This window comes from Papio anubis, chromosome 5, assembly GCF_008728515.1.
Source record: "Papio anubis isolate 15944 chromosome 5, Panubis1.0, whole genome shotgun sequence".
NCBI classification, from domain to species: Eukaryota; Metazoa; Chordata; class Mammalia; order Primates; family Cercopithecidae; genus Papio; species Papio anubis.
The window spans coordinates 6578739-6596680 of NC_044980.1; the positions used below are offsets into that span (position 1 = coordinate 6578739).

Below are 17942 nucleotides of genomic sequence, written 5' to 3' on the forward strand. Positions count from 1 at the left end.
GAGAAAGGGACACAGTGGCTTAAGCCTGTAATCCCAACACTAGGATGCCAAGGCAGAAGGATTGCTTGAGCTCAGGAGTTCTAGACCAGCCTCGGCAACATGACGAGAGCTTGTCTCTACAAAAATAAAAAAATTAAAAAAAAAAAAATTAGCCAGGCATGGTGTTGCATGTCTGCAGTCCCAGCTACTTGGGAGATCAAGGTGGGAGGATCACTTGAGTCCAGGAGTTTGAGGCTCCAGTGAGATATGATCAAGCCACTGGACTCCAACCTGGGTGACAGAGCAAAGAACCTGTCTCTAAAAAGAGGAAGAGAAAGAGAGAGAAAGGGACATTATTCTTATGAGTAACAGACTCATAGAACACTCTCAAACTCTGTTTCTTCTTACTAAGTGTGTTTGCAGAAATAAGCCCCACTTTGTAGATGTAAACTTCGCAGCAGCCAAGAGGCTTGGTGTCATGAGATGGTATGGGATAGAGGAGCCAGTTCTTTCTAGGTGAGATACTAAATGTGTCAGGTTATGGGACCTCAGATACCTCAGTGGCAAAACAAACAAACAAAGGAAAAACGGAATTAGTAACTGTATGGTTGTCCAAATGTTCTGGGATTTTGCCAGTCAAGTTGCAAAGTAGCATTTGGAACTTTCCAAATATCATAGTGTGTTGGCCTGGGAGGAAGTATTAAAATGGCTAAGAAAATAGCAACTTTTCATTCTAGTTTATTTCAAGTCTGCGTTGACCAGTTTCAAGTGACGTATTTGTAAAATGCATTTTAAAATAATTCTAAGTAGCTTATATTGATAATTCATCACTTAACAGATATCTACATTTACGGGATTCTTTTCAATCTGTGTCTATCATTGGCGTAGTGTTTTCTTAGAGATAATCATGATATAAATATAATTTCTCTACTTTTTGGATAACAGTTTAGATAAATTTTTGTATGTGTCTAAATAAGTTATTGCTTACCATTTTATTGCTGCAGACTTTGATTTTTTAAAGGTTTACTACTGTATTATCTTTGAATTGAAGGGCAGTCATTCTTGCTGCTTATGTATTTTGAATTAGCTCTCTAGAACAAGTAGAATTAGTTTAAAAGACTTCTCTCTGGTTTCTGTTGATCCAAGCACAATTAACTTATCTGCAGTGGATTTCAGCGTTTGCTTAGATTTCAGCATTTGCTTATTTTTTTTCCTAAAATGGTAAGTTAAAACTGATACTTCAGGAATTTGTGTCCTTTTTCCTTTAATTACCAATTAAGCTGACATTTTCTTCAAGGGCCGTGTTCTTCTTTATAGTTCATATTGTATAAACTTTGATCTTCTGGCCTTCTTTCTAGCTGTATAGCTTCCTTTGTGTGAAGTATAAACTTTTTCTCAGTTTTTCAGCTGCGATGTAATGACTTGGGCATGAGTCTAAGTTAATACGGTTGTGTTGAGTTGAGCTTTATTTAAGCAGTTTGGAAATTCAGACTCTACCCATCATATTTATTTCTGATGTTTCCTAATTTCTGTTTAGTCTTGGTTTTCTTGGGCTTCACTGTACGGCATTACATAACATTTATGTAATTGCCTCATTCCTGTATTTATTCAACACACGTTTTCTTATTTGGTCAGCATCTGTGAAAGAATTCACTATGTTAGATCACAGAAATGCAAAGAAAAATCTAACATGCATTGAATTATCAAAAAACAATGGATGTACAAAGCTGAGATGCAACAAAGTGCTCTGCCTTCCTCTCTCTCTCTCTCTCTGTCTGTCTGTCTATCTCTCTCTCTCTCTCTCTGACTGCCTTCTTTTTGTGTGCTCACCTTTTTCATTAGAGCTGATTCTACCCCTTTAAGAGAAAACAGCATTCTGGGTTTTGTTTTTAATATTTTGTGATCTGATTGTTAGAAATATTTCACTTTTTGTTCATTTGGCACTCAATGTAGTATGGAATGAGAGCTCAGAATCAAACTACAGTTTTCCTTTTATTCACACACATTCATTTCTCCAGCAGCATTTATTTCACCGCCAGTTCATGTCCACATGGTCCTGACAGTCCTAATTGATACTACATTAACTGATTTAAATTTCTTGGACTTTGATCTTTGGCACTCCAGCCTTTCAGTCTTGATATGGTTTAATCAGATGCATACCTCTTAATTAATCCTTAGTAAGATACATTTAAAAGAAAGTTGAAGAAGCACATGGTATTATTCTTAATGATGGTATAATAATTAGCTGTTGACAGCCCTTTCTTTTTTAAAAAAGTTATTTCTCTTGGGTCATGGAAATTATGTTGTATGAGTGCTTTGTTTCACTTCCAGAGGTGTTCCATAGTTTAATGGTGGAATTTCTCACTGGGAGTGAAAACAGAGTCCAAGATGGGAGGTGCTGATGCATGACCATAGTGTTGGCTTCTAATAAAGGCAATAGTTTCACACCAGATAGGCTGTTGGATGCTGCTGCTACCAGAACTGGAATGTTCCCCTTCTTGGAGATAAAATAGGAGACTTTAGAGTTTTCTAGTTAAATCAGAAAATGTACCACCTCTCCTCACAACACAGTGCATAAACCAGGTGAAATTTTATTTCATTCTATTCAACTGACAACTGTTCTAGAAAATGTCTTATTCTTTCTAGCTGCATAGCTTTCCTTGCGTGTAAAGTACATTTTTTTTTCTCAGTTTGTCAGCCATGATGGCATGGATCTGCATGAGTCTAAGTGAACATCTGTAGACTTCCCATCTTTTCCAATTAAACTGGGCAGTAAAACCCACAGTGTCTGTACATGGGCTATTTGTCAAATAGACTGACGACCGTGGTAGACTGCAATGTACTGCTGATATAGAAGCTGTTTTGCATTAAGCGGTTGATTCTACTTGGTAGCTATAGATGAAGAGCTCATCATGCAGGGTCCATATGGTCTCATGGAGGGACAGAGATGGAAATGAGCAACCCAGTTCGGTGTGGGGCATGATGTGAGCAAGGCACTACGGACACCAAAGGAAGAGCTTTTCAAAACCTAAGCAACACCTAAGGCAGGTGGGGGATGGTTCTAAAGCAGAAGATACTGCAGGACAGAATCTGGATAACAGAGAGATCTAAGAATGCAGGTATGTTCAGGAATCTCACAACTGCTAAGGGTGGGTTGACCTGGCTGTTGGATGTGGGTGAGTGCTTGAGGCTTGAAAAAGACTTGGGCCAAATCATGGAAGACACACATAGTTCATGACAAATAATTTGGCCTGCATTATGGGAACTAAAGAGATAATTAATTGCTTTAAACAATGTAAGGATATGATCCAGGATTGCTGAGGAACATGCCTAGTCACCTGTCATCTACACACTCCACAGCTGCTACCCTAGAGGTTTATTTAGGCTTCTTCAGTTACCAGGGTACTCAAGTTAGTTAGCTCCATAATTTCCCTCCAACCCTAGGTCACCAAGCCACTTGGAATATATAAGACTTTTTCATATTCCATTTGCCTAACTTCTTACCTAATCATTCCTCTGAACTGCGGCCCCAATATGACTATGACTTCCTGAGCTCCAAGGCCATAGTTGAAATGGTGAACTGCTCAGGCTTAAGAGAGACAGAGAGATTGGTTGTCTGCCTTTGGAGAAGGAAAGAAGACTGATGTAATTGACCCAGCTGGGGTTACTGAGCATTGAATCTCAACTTAATTTAGCTATGCTGTTTCAGTCCTTTACTCACACACGTATGGGAAAGTTCACTGTGGTTTGAAAATGAAGAATTTTCAATGGACAAATATTAATTAATTATTAAACCATTAATAATCTTGAAAGTGCAGGGGACCTTACATATCTTCTAAACCGGTATCATTGATTTTCTAAAAGGAGACTGATTGACTGAATGACTAGATTCAGGTCACACAATCTTTTGATCACTGTAAGTGTAACCCTACGACTTCTGCTTGAAAATTTCACTTAAGCTTTTCCCTCAATGATTAAATTTCCAATCAGATCATAATTAGGTTCGTTGAGGGGCTGTGACTACAAGGTCTGACAGTCACATATTTCTAGGGGCAAAATAAAAACATAGAAAATCTTAGATCAAGCCACTTGTTGGTGCCTTGACTTTTTGACCGGAACGGCTGAACTGTGTGTTCAATATCATCGTGAGAAACTTAAATGGACTAACTCAAATATTTTAATATCCTGTAATTTTGTTGTAATACATACAGTTTAAAAACCTTTTTTTCCTTCAACATTTGACGTAACCACTGCAATTTAAACTTCTGTAAGACTGGGCAACATTGAGCAGGCGTTCCCTCTTACTTCAGTATGCTGTGAGAAAGTGAAGCAGTATTTTGTCGCCTCTGAACATGGGTAGGAGTGACTAAAAGTGGACCAGAAATGAGGATGAGATGAAGAAAAAATGCATAAAAAAAGAAGATAATACATAGCTATGTAAGCGAAGGAGTAGTCAAGGGACAAAAAAAAAAAAAAAAAAAAAAAAAATGCTTGTGTTTGGGAGTAAAAAACAAAGCCACAAAGAGATGTCTAAATATATTTGAACTCCACACTAACAGAATTCCACCCTCCCTTCAAGAATGTGGCTTCTAGAAACTTCTTTCAAGTCACAATAAATTTACCGCAATTCAAATATTGTATTAGTTCAACTTAATTTCATGGGAATCAAACTCTGATGCTATTTATTTGTGTTTAAAATTGTGACACAGAAGGGCACTGACAACTGTCCTTGACTGTAGTCAATGTTCTTTCATTATGAAACCCTAGGCCTTCAGGTTTGCTAGATTTAGAAACACTCTCCTTGTTAATGCATTGATTATGATTCTACCAGCAATCGGCTTTGCTTATATGTTATTTAAGAGACTTACTGTAAAAACTGGAAGCAGTAACTTACACTTTGGTAAATATATGCTATGGGAATTCTTTTTTGGTGTGGAATGCATATTAGTCAGGGTTCTCTAGAGAAACAGAGCCAATAGGTTCTCCACATAAATAGAAGTAGTATATATTCTGGATATGTGTCAGAAGAGATTTATTGTAAGACTTGGTTCAGGCAGTTATGGAGGCTGAGAAGTTCCATGATCTGTCATCTGCAAGCTGGAGAACCAAGAAAGCCAGTGGTCCAATTTGGTCCAAAGGCCTGGAAACTAGGAAACCAAGGGTGTTAAGTCCTGTTTGTGTCCAAATGCCTGAGAAGGAGGAGTTCTGATGTCAAAGGACTGGAGAAGATGGACATTTTGGCTCTAGCAAAGAGAAAATGAATTTGCCCTTCTTCCACCTTTCTGTTCTGTTTGGACCCTCAATGGATTTTATGACACCCACTCACATGGGTGAGGGTCATCTTCGTTGTTCATCCTGCTGACTTCAGTGTTAATCTCTTCCAAAAACACATGCATGCACATACCCAGAATGAATGTTTTACCAGCTTTCTGGGCATTCTTTAGTGTGATCAATTTGGCACATAAACTATCACAGAATCTGAAGTTCAGGTTTCATCTGTGGAGAGTAATTTTACTCAACAACTTCTTCACTGTAACTGAAACTCTTTCCTGTTGTTTTATTTTAAATCAGAAAGAACAAAATCCCATTTTTTAATTGATTTCTAAATGTTCAGGGCAACATCTATGCTGTAGGAGCTGAGCAGAAGCGCTGATGGACTTACGGACCATTGCTTCGCAGCTCAGCGAAAGGGCACGATGTGAAGAAAGTATATTTCTCACGTTAGGAAAGATGAATATTATAACTAACCTATGTTTTGGTTGGTCTGTATCACTGTCAGTCTCTCCCTTTAAAAGTCTGTCCATGAAAGTCATCCTGGAGCTTCCCCTGGGATTTGCCATGCTGAAACCAGTCTCCATGACATCAGTGTCAAGAATAGAGAAGCGGCTGGGCATGGTAGCTCACTCCTGTAATCCCAGCACTTTGGGAGGCCAAAGCAGGTGGATTGCTTGAGGCCAGGAGTTCGAGACCAGCCTGACCAACATGGTAAAAATAGAGAAGCTCTGAGAGGAGAGGAGAGCCTAGGAGAAGACACAGAGGAGATGCTCTTCCAGAGAAAATTTTAGGATGGCTCTCATTTAAAAAAGAAAACCAGCAAGTTGAGATAATGTGGGTGGAAGAGGTTGCAGGATTTGGAGAATTTCTGAAAACAAGTTTTTTTTTTTAAGTATAAAAGAATACTAGAAATTAAAAAATTATGTTAACCTGAAATCATTAACATAGTTCAACAATAAAATTCTGGTATTAGTAGTTTAAACTTCACATTTAAAAAGTTATTGTATTATTGTTTTAGAATCTCTGTTTCATTCTTTCTTATGTCATCTGTCTATTTCCAGAGACTTTCTATCATTCCATTTAAGTCAAAAGTGTTTCCTTACATGTCGGAGCTTGGTTTTGATGACTGTTTTAAAGTCTCTGTCTAATGATTTTAACGTCTGAGTTATATCAGGACTGGTATCTATTAATTTTACTTTTACTTGTGGGTTGTGATTTTTCCTGTCCTTGGTGTGTGTCTTAGCCCATTTTTCTGCTGCTATAACAGAGTACCATGATCTGGGTAATATGTAAAGAGCAGAAATAAGTTTCGTACAGTTTTGGGGGCTGGAAAGTTCAAGATCAGGGCACCAGCAGATTCATTGTCTGGTGAAGGTCCCATCTCTGCTTCCAAGATGATACCTTGAACACTGTGTCCTCCAGAGAGGCATAAGGTGGAAGGCTAAAAAGGATAAAGTCCTTCCATCCAGCCCTTTTATTATAAGGGCACCTAATCCCATTTAGGAGGGAGGAGTCCTCATAATTCAATCACCTCCTAAAGGCCACACCACTCAATACTATTGCTTTGGGGATTAAGTTTCAACATGAATTTTGGGAGGGGACAAAAACATTCAAACCATAGTAATGTTCTAAGGAATTCTGGATCCATTCTTCAACATTTTGAGTATTATGTGATGCAATTCTGGGTCTTGTTTAAACCCTAAGGAAATATATCGATTGTTTTTTGTTGTTTTTCTAGCAGGCAGCTGACTAGGGTAGGTTAAGGTGCAATTTTTAAAGTTTTGTTTAGTTCGTTCTTCTGTATTAAGGATTGTATTAGTTAATGCTATGACCTGAATTGTGTCACCCATCTCAAAGTTTTTTTTATTATTTTATTTTTCACTTATAAGTTCATTATGTACAAGTTTGTTACATAGGTAAACATGTGTCATGGGAGTTTGTTGTGCAAGTTATTTTATCACCCAGATATTAATCTTTGTACCTATTAAATATTTTTCCTGATCCACCCCCTCCTCCCACCTCCCACCCTCACCCAATGTCTATTGTTCCTCTCTGTATATCCATGTGTTCTCATCATGTAGCTCCTACTTATAAGTGAGAACATGCAGTATTCAGTTTTCTGTTCTTGCATTAGTTTGCCAAGGATAATGGCCTCCAGCTTCATCCATGTCCCTGGGAAAGGACATGATCTTATTCTTGTTTATGGCTGCATAGTATTCCATGGTGTATGTATATGTACCACATTTTCTTTATTCATTCTATCATTGATGGGTGTTTAGGTTGATTCCATGTCTTTGCTCTTATGAATAGTGCTGCAGTGAACATACATGTGCATGTGTCTTTATGATGGAACAATTTATATTCCTGTGGGTATATACCTAGTAATGGGACTGCTGGGTTCAATGGTATTTCTATCTTCAGGTATTTGTGAAATTGCCACACTGGTTGAACATTGTCTTCCACAATGTTTGAACTAGTTTACACTCCCATCAACAGTGTATCAATGTTTCTTTTTATCCACAAACTCGCCAGCATCTCTTACTTTTTTGACTTTTTAATAGTAGCCATTCTGAATGGTGTTAGATTATTTTTCATTGTGGTTTTGATTTGCAATTTTTTAATGATCAGTGATGAGCTTTTTTATTCATATGATTGTTAGCCACATATATGTCTTTTTCATGTCCTTTGCCCACTTTTTAATGTTTTTTTCTTGTAAATTTGTTTAAGTTCCTTATAGATGCTGGATATTAACCTTTGTCACCTGCATAGTTTGCAAAAATTTTCTCCCATTCTGTAGGTTGTCTCTTTACTCTGTTGGTAGTTTCTTTGGGTGTGCAGAAGCTCTTTAGCTTACTTAGATCCCACTTGTCATTTTTGGCTTTTGTTGCAATTACTTTTCGCATCTTCATCATGAAATCTTTGCCAGTGCCTATGTTCTGAATGGTATTGCCTAGGTTGTCTTCTAGGGTTTTTATAGTTTAGGGTTATACATTTAAGTTTTAATCCATCTTGAGTTAATTTTGTATATGGTGTGAGGAAGGGGTCCAGTTTCAATCTTCTGCATATGACTAGCCAGTTTTCCCCCACAAAGTTTATATGTAGAAGTCCTAACCCCTAGTCTTCATAATGGGACTGTATTTGGAGATTGAGTCTTTACAGAAGTAATTAAGGTTAAACAAGGTCTTTAGGGTAGGCTGTAATCGGATATAATTGGCATCTTTATTTGCCAATATGGCTTACATATTTCACAGGCATGGATGCATGATTCTAGAAAGAGAGCCACGGGGAAAAGATGTATATTTGACTACATGACTATTTGTGTACATTAAAATTATTCTAATCAACAATATAAGTTACGTAAAAAAACATGGAAAACATTTGCAGCCTCTGGGATACAGGGTTGATTTTCTTAATGGATAAAGAAATGTTTCCAGAAGATTCCTACAACAAGGTAATAGGGCAAGAGGAAAAAGACAAACCCACAACAATGGGCATGGAGTAACTGGCTCTGTCACACATACGTACAAATACTGTAGCTAAAAGACGCAAATATCTTTTTTACAATGTTTAAATTAAAACATCCTCAGGCAAAGTGGCAAAGCGTTCAAATCTATGTAATATCTAAAGTTGATGAGACCCATACAGGTGGATTCTCTCATATACTACCCATGACCTTTAAGTTAGATCCCAGATGTAGAGGACAATCTAGTAAAACATAGCAATGCTTTTCACATGGAGGACATCCATTGAGTCACCAGGGAAGCCTGTAATCATGTATCCAAGGAAGTTCCAATGAATGCATGCAAAAATTTAGTTTCTAAGAATGGTTATTGGATTAGAATGGCAAAGATTAGAAAGAATTAGGTGTCTGACACTAGGGAGTGGATTAGAGATATTTTTTTACACCCAAATAAAATAATATAAAGATAGTGAAGACCAACAATATGAGAAAATTATTATATCATTATGTGAAAAAAACAGATTTTAAAATGATAGCAATAGTACAATTCCATTTGTGTAAAGAAAAATGTCTGTGGCAGGGTATGGTGACTCATGCCTGTAATCCCAGAACTTTGGGAGGCTAGAGCGGAAGGATCACTTGAGGCCAGGAGTTTGAGACCAGCCTGAAAAACATAGCAAGATTTTGTCTCTATATAAAAAAAATTTTTTAATTAAAAAATAAAAAAGAGAAAAATGTCTGCATTTTAATATAATCATTGGAAGGATGCACATTGGAGTGGTGACATTATTGGTGATTTTTTCTTCTTTTGAATTGTCTGTTTCCCATGCATTAAAATAAATGAAAAAACACAAAACTGTTTTTTAAAAGCCTCAGTTTTAATTTATTTAAACGTAAGAAAGATGTTCAAGAAACAGTAATGTATGATTGCTTAGGTTTCATAAAGATGATGATTTAGAATTTTGGAAGTGCAGTGCTTTTGCATTCATTTGTCAGCAGTTTATTCATTCTTGCATTTATTTTTTATTGGTTCCTTTTTTGTTCTTGTTTTGTTGATTTAACTGAAAATTATCTCTTATTTTTAATATTCTGAAGATTTAGGACTTCCTTGGTCCTAAATATTCCACAGTCCTAGATACTCTCTTGCTGTGCATACCTTTGATGGAGCCATTCATTTTGTATTTAATCTTTTGGAAAACTGCCAACCTCTACATATCCAATTATGAATCCGTTTTTTAAAGTCATTTAAACTGTATTTTTATATTCAAATATGTACCACAGACCAACCTTCACAAAATGTTCTAACACCAATGCTAATAAAAACCCTGTAATTTACTGTAAATAATCAAGTTTGTGAGAAAACAAAATCTGCATCTTTAAAATGAATTACCTCTAACATAATATTACTGTTTTTCAGTAATTAAGAAATATTAAGCCTGTCTGTGAATGCGTGTGTGTGTGTGTGTGTCTGTGTATTTTTGGCAACTGGAGATACTTCTTTTCTATTTTCTAAAGCAACAAGGAAGGATTATTTAGACTGAGATATTTTGAAATTGGTGCTCTGACTGGTTAGGGTGTTCTGGGTTGTAGACTCCTCTACCAGAAATCTGTGTGTTTGGGCATCCTCCGCCTTCCCTCCTCCAGGCCCCTGTTGGAGCGGAGCCGAAAATGTTTTCTTTCTGGCTCACTGTGCTGCACACAGGCCCTCCCAGGAGGCGGGTGGCAGTAACAGAGCTGTCACAGGGCTGCCGCAGATGGTTCTGTGCTAAATCTTCAGCCTGGGTTTATGACTCCTTGGGGGAGGGACAGGGTTGGCTGGAAAGTGTATTCATGTACACTCCAGCGATGCTCCGGTAGGTGAACGGGCAGAGGCAAGCCCATTAATTACAGGTGGAAAACGCTTCCCATTCCTCTCTGTTGCATCTGTGTTTTTCTGGTTGGCATTTAGAATGAACAGGACGGTGACATGCTAGATGTTTTAGGTGAAAGAGGCTTATACAAACTAAGGCAACTTTTCGTGATACCTTCTGTAAAAGCTGGTATTATAATCCAAGAATTGCAAGGGCTCTTGGGTAAATAATAACAGCCCCTTTGAAAGTGCTTGCTGTGTGCCAGACACTAGACAAGGCAGTATTATTCAACATATTATTTTGTTTTAAATGAACCAAACTGTACTATTTTTTCTTTGCAGAATATGAAACTGAGGCTCAGATAATTTAAATAACTTGCTTAAAGGTCACACAGCTTGTAAATGAAGACAGAAAATGAACCATTTTACCCACACCCCCTTCCCGACCAACAATACTGTCAAGAGGTTTCCTAACTGGAAATTTATTCTAAGCACATCCCCAAACATTAAACAGAACTTGCTTAATAAATAGAGCTAGGAACCTATTTAAAATTGGCAGACTATTTTAAACAAAATACATGTGCAAGTCTGGTTTTCCTGAATAGACTTTTCTTTACTGAAAAGGTAACTTTTTTACATCATAGCATTGCTTAATGTATATCTTAATTAAGCAGTCCCAACACCTCACGGTACTCAATTCCTCCCTCATGGATTTGCCCTGAATATGATTCTGTTTTCCTTTAGTTTGTGATACAAAGATTGTTAGTTTCTCTATATTTTTTCATAGACTATTGGATATTCCAAACATTAGTCAGTCTCTGCTACCCAGAGAAATGTGGCTGTTAAAGTATTCCAGGATGGACAAGGAGAGCATTTTAAAGATGTGACATCTTATTCAGACTGCAGGATCAGAAAGAGTCTTTCCATTTTAATTTCATATCAGATGTATTACCAAAAAAGTAAGACAGTCTTGAAGCCATGTGCATGAAGCTGTTCTGTGGTCTGTAGAGGACTTTAAACTGGAGTAATCGATTTATAATGTACTAAAAACAATGTTACTATCCATCAAACTTGCAATTTACATATGTATATGGGATTTTGATACTCATATAGCTAGGATAGAGATGTATTTTAAAAGGCAAGGGTGTGTATGATTTGTACCCAAAGAATAAAGTAAGTTGATAGTGAATTTGCCACTGGGGGTGGAGCCAATGGCTGGGAGAAGTGGTGAGCCTGGCTCCAGTCATGAGTCAAGAACAGCTAATGAAACAGGAGAAGACTGTCTCGTGGCATTATAAATACCCTCTGTGTGTGCCGTGTCCCCTAGACTACTTTTTTAGAATTACCAGTGTTAATAATAATAAATCAATGACAACAAAACTTAGAAAATTCAAGGGCCATAGTTTACCTCTAAAACAGGAGAAAAGGTGAAATTTTGAGTTTGTTACTTGACTCCCATGGACCAGCGAAAAGAAAAATGTTTGGTTAAAAGCACTTACAGTTTGATGGCTGACAAGAGTGAAAGGAAAGTCAAATTCCAGGGCCCATGATGGAGTGAAATGGGTAACAGAGAAGGACAAAAGATTTTCCCAGCTCTTGGCGTGGTCTTAACCCTGTAATTGTTATAGCTAAGGCAGGAGGGCTGGTGGGAACACACTTACCTGTGTCTCTCATCAGCACTATCCTTAGTTCTCAGAAAAGACGTCACATTTTCAACAGAGATCTCTCCAGCTATCTCAAAAGCCAACAGACTGAAGGCTCCTTGCTGTGTATCTTGTGCAACCTTGCAAAATTTATATGAACATAATATTCATCGTTGAAAGATACATGAAAGGAGAATGCTTTTAATGTGGATGACTTGGTGTTTTGTTTCTTGGCATGTAATGTCTGAGAGCACTTTGAGAAATTCCAGCCAGAGGAGGCCTTCTGAAATGGTAACTTTGCATTGATGCGATGCCAGTGGTCAAACTGAAACAGAAGTCTTGAGTGTGTTTCCAGTGCTTTTTTATTGAGAAAGTTATATAAATACAGCACGGAGGTTTCCCCAGTGTAAACACTTAGCTCTTTATTCTCACTGTTTCCACACCCTGAAATATCTTTCACACCTTCCTGTTTGCTGCCTAGGTATTTTTAAAAGAGAAATTATTCTTTTTAGCAAGTTTTTGTTTGTTGATGTATTTTGCATTTTGTTGTTATGGTGGTGGTTTACGTATTTTTGCAATAAATTTTCTGTTTGTTTATCTGATTTCTGTGAAGAAATAAAATATTTTGGAATTGTGGGCATCTTATTTTAGCAGCTTACTTTTACCTAACTCCAAAGCAGGAACTCTCTTAAAGGTAGGAGACTCCTCTGTATTTCCAGTTTTCATATTTGAACAGTCAACGTGCCAACCCACAGTGCCTGACAACCCCCACTCCCATTCCTGATGCTCCTTGATGCTCCCAACAGAGTAAGTTCCTTGCGAACTTGTGGTGGGAGGTCTTTCACGGTGGGCACACAGCCACTCTGAGTCCAAATATGGTCCATCCTGGTTGGCTAGTTTGAGTAACGGGAACCCAGGCAGCACACTGGGTTAGGACTAGGGCAAACAAGGAAGGACTCCACGTAAGCCACTCAGACATATCTCCTATAGAATTGAGAAAGTCATTGTCTTTAAATATAAAAATTTTATCTTGGAATGATAGGTCTTAGGAAAGTCCTTTAGTCTCTGTGTCTCAGTCTCCTCATTTTTCCAGTGGGGTAATATAGTTTCACTTCCGTCAAGCCAATCATTCTATACCTAACAATACATATCCTGGACAAAATATAAAACAAAACCACCTGAAGGCACTGGAAAGTGACCCAAAAGAAACAGAGCTACATAGGAGTCAACAACTTAAAGGAGACAAACAGCACCTGGATGACCTTTCGCTTTTTATAGATTTTGGCCTTAGGGGAAACCCCACTCAGTGCCAGTTGGGATGGATAAAATTTTAAAAAGGAAATCCATGTTTTCCCTGGATTATACTACTGGAAGAAAGAGTTCAACATCACTATAGTAGCTAAACATGAGGGAAAACCCTAAAAAGAAGAGATCCACAGAGAGAGAGAATAGCCAATACTGCATATAAACTCCACACCTGAGACTGTTGAAATAAGCATGATCCAGCCAGCATCCCGAGACCACAGACGAGAGGATAAAAGAACAGAATGGAGATTTCAGCTGCTGCCCACTGTGGGAGAGACCAGATTTGGAGTTTGACTCCTACTAAAGTGAAACAAAACAATCAGTATTCTCCAGTGGAATGTGACAGAATGTAAGGTCTCTATAACATGTCATTCATAATGCTTAGTATACAATTCAAAATTAAAAGAAATAAAAGGAAACAAAGAAAAAATGACCATGTTAAAAAAGAGACAATCGGTGGAATCCAATGGGACTATTACACATAATCTATAATCAGCATGCAAGAATTTTAAAGTGGCTGTAACTCTTCACAATATCAAAGACATGGAATCAACCTAAGTGACCACTGAAAGCCATGATCATAAGTGAATTGACATAGAAGCAGATAAACAAATACCAAATATTCTCAGTGATAAGTGGGAGCTAAACATTGGGTATTCATTGACATAAAGACCCTAGGAGCTACTAGAAGGGGAAAGGAGGAGGACACCTGTTTAAAAACTAACTATGGGTACTATGCTCAGTACCTGGGTGATGGGATCAGTTGTACCCAAACCTCAGTATCTTGCAATAATCCCACGTAAAAATCCTGTACATGTATGCCCTGAATCTAAAATGAAGTTGAAATTACTTTTTAAAAAAGAAATGATAATCACTCTAAAAATGTAAAGTGGTTTAATTAAGTTTTTAAAAAGGAAGCAAAAGAAAGTATGCTTAGAGTGAACAGTAAGACACAAATTTAGCAGAGAAATAGAAACTATAAGAAGGCACCAGATTAAAATTCTAGAACTGGAAATCTAAATTTACAATGTTAATATATTAATGAGTGAGATTAAAAACATATTGGAGATGACAGAAGAATGGTATTGCACATGAGTGGAACCATTAGAAATTATCTAATCTGAAGAACAGTGAGAAAAATGATTTTTTTAAGACAGCAAAGGGTTAGTAATCTGTATGACAAAAAGTCTAACATATTTGTAATGGAGTCACAGAATGGGAGTGAGAGAGGATGGAGAAGAAAATACATTTGGAGAAATAATGGCTAAATGTATCCAAAATGTGGGGCGGGTGGGGGTGGGGATAAAAATACAGATTCAAGAAGTTTAGTAAACGCCTGGCTAACTAAATACAAAGAACACGTCTACCAGACATGTCATGGTCAGGTTGATGCAAACCAAGAGAAAATCTCAAAGATAGCCAGAGAAAATGGCATATCGAAGGGAAACAATATGAATGACTGTTGCCACTTCATCAAAATCAATGGAGCCACAATAGAGTGGGATAACATTGTTAAAATGCTAAAAGAAAACAAATGTGTTAGACCACAGCTCTAAGTGAAAATATCCTTCAAGAATTAACACAAAATGAAGACATTTTCAAATGAACAGTAACTAACAGCGTTATCCACCAGCAGATATGAACTGTATGAGAAAGTAAAGGAACTCCTTCAGATTGAGTTGAAATGATGGAAAGTTGGATTGGCAGGAAGGAAGACCAAGCTTTGGAAATTGTAAAATGTGTGTACATTTTCTTTAAAAAAAAAAAAAAAACCTGTTTTATCCTAATTTGAAAAACACATATGGAAGTTTAAGATGGATATGATAACATCATATTGAAGAATTTATAATATTTGCATTGTAATACATGACAAGGATAGTATATAGTATATGTGTACACACATACACGTACATATATTTCATATATAGTGTACAGTAGAATTGGAATGAATACATACAGTTCCAGGATTCTCATATTATATTAGGTGTACAGTATTCTAAATCAACTTTAATCACTAGAGCAATCACCTGAATAGTAATGCAAAGAAGTATAGCTGCAAATCCAATTGATTAATTGAAATGGGGTTAAAAAGAATAACTTACAGAAGGAAAGAGGAAAGTAGGGAAAGAGGAATGGCCAGTCATGGTGGCTCACGCCTATAATCTCAGCACTTTAGGAGGCCAAAGGGGGCAGATCACGAGGTCAAGAGATCGAGACCACCCTGGCCAACCTGGTGAATCCCCATCTCTGTAAAAATACAAAAAAATTTGCTGGGTGTGGTGGCATGTTCCTGTAGTCCCAGCTACTTGGGAGGCTGAGGCAGGAGAATCGCTTGAACCTGGGAGGCAGAGCTTGCAGTGAGCTGAGATTGTGCCACTGCACTCCAGGCTGGCGACAGAGCAAGACTCAGTCTCAAAAAGAAAAAAAAAAAAAAAGAAAGAAAGAAAAAGAGGAACGTAAAACATATAGGATGAACATAAAACAACTAGTAAAATATTAGCCCTAATTCTAACCATGTGAATAATTATGTTGAATGTGAGTGGACTAAAAACACTGACTAAAAGACTGATATTTTCAAAATAGGTAAAAAACAAGACCAAGTTATATGTTGTTTGCATGAGATGCACTTTAAGTATAAATATATGGGTTAAAGATAAAAGGCAGCAAAAGATAACCAGGCAAACAGGCACTGTAGGGTTGGAGTGGCTATGTTAACATTATTTAGAGTAGGTTTCAAGACAGATCATTATCAGACACTTTACAATGATATCATGCTGCATTCATTAGAAGGACATGTATGGGCTTAAAATATATACCTGAAAACAACTGTTAAAATTAAAACGAGTAAGAGATAAATCCTCTTAAAATGAACCAGTGATACTTAGAGAACAAAATAACACCAGTCTTACACAAACCCTTTCAAAATTTTAAAAGGAAAGAACTCTTGTCAACTCATTTTATGAGGCCAGCATAACCTAGATACCAAAATCTAATAAAGATAGTAGAAAAGAAAATGACTGACCCATATTCCAAATGAATTTATTTGGAATATAATTCCAAATTATGTTCCAAATTTCTTACTAAAATCTTAGCAAATAAAATCCACCAGTATATACAAAGGATAATATATCTTGAACATACTGAGTTTATTCTAAGAATAGTTTAACACATTCACAGAACAAAGGAGAAAATCTATATGAATATTACAATAAATGGGAGAATTACATGGCACAATGTAACCCCCTTATATGATTAAAACACTCAGTAATTTAGAGGAGAAAGTAGAAATTTCAAACTGATAAAGGGCATATATAAGAAGAATAAAACTAACATTTTACTCAATGGTCAAATATTAAACACTTTTCCTCCAAAGTCTGGAACAAGGAACTTCTATTTAATATTTACTGCAGAGCATGCAAATAAAGAGCCAGAAAAAAATAAACGGCATAAAACATAGAAAGGAACGAGTAAAACTGCCTTTTTCATAGAAGATCAATTATGTACATAGAAAATTGTAAAAATTAGATTAAACAACTACTAGAATTGATATGCAAGTGTAGCGAGGTTGAAGAATACAATGTCAGTGTACAAAAATCAGTTGTGTTTTATATGCTGGTAGGAAAAAATGTAAAATAAAAGTAAAAATCTAGTTTCCTTTACAGTTTTTTTTCAAAAATTATAATATCTAATAATGAATTTAAGAAAAGACAAATTAGATCTCTACATTTAAAATTACACATTTAAGACATATTTAAAAAGACCAAAGTCAACAGAACAATGTAGTTTACTCATGAATTGGAAACTGCAAACGTATTAGGATGGAAATTTTCTCAAGATTGTTGTACATAGTGAATCAATCTTAATGTTAAGCTCAACAGTCCATTTGTAGAAATTTATAAACTGATTGTAAAATTTATATTGAAATACAAAGGACTTAGAGTAATCACAATGATCTTGTAAAAGTAGAACGAAGTTAAAAGTATTTAACTTTGGTTAGCTTTGGTAATCAGGATGCAGTGGTCCTAGCATAAGGATCCACCAATAGATCAATGTCCCATAAACCCATCAAAAGGGCCTCAAATTCAGCAGTCATCAGGGAAATGCAAATTGCAACTAGGATGAGATAACACTACCCACATATCAAAATGACTCAATTTAAAAGGATGACAATACCAGTTATTGTCAACGTTATCAGATAACTGAACCTTTTATACATTGATGGTAGGTGTGCAAAATGGTAGAGCCATTTGGGGAAAAGGTCTGGCAACTTCTTTCAAAACTAATCACACCTGCTCTGTGACCTAGGAATTCAACTTCTAGGTATGTACCCAAGAGAAATAAAAACGTGACCACATAAGCTTGATTCCAAAGAGCAAAAACTAGGAACAGCTGAAGTGTCCAGGAACAGAATAATGGCTATACAAACTATGAA

At 36.7% G+C, this 17942-nt stretch overlaps 1 protein-coding gene across 6 annotated transcripts in view; it reads left to right on the forward strand.

Annotated features, from left to right (window-relative positions):
- The window catches only part of ADCY2 (adenylate cyclase 2), a 424606-nt gene that overhangs the window by 165600 nt on the left and 241064 nt on the right, over positions 1-17942 (forward strand). The gene's annotated exons all lie outside the window — the stretch shown is intronic.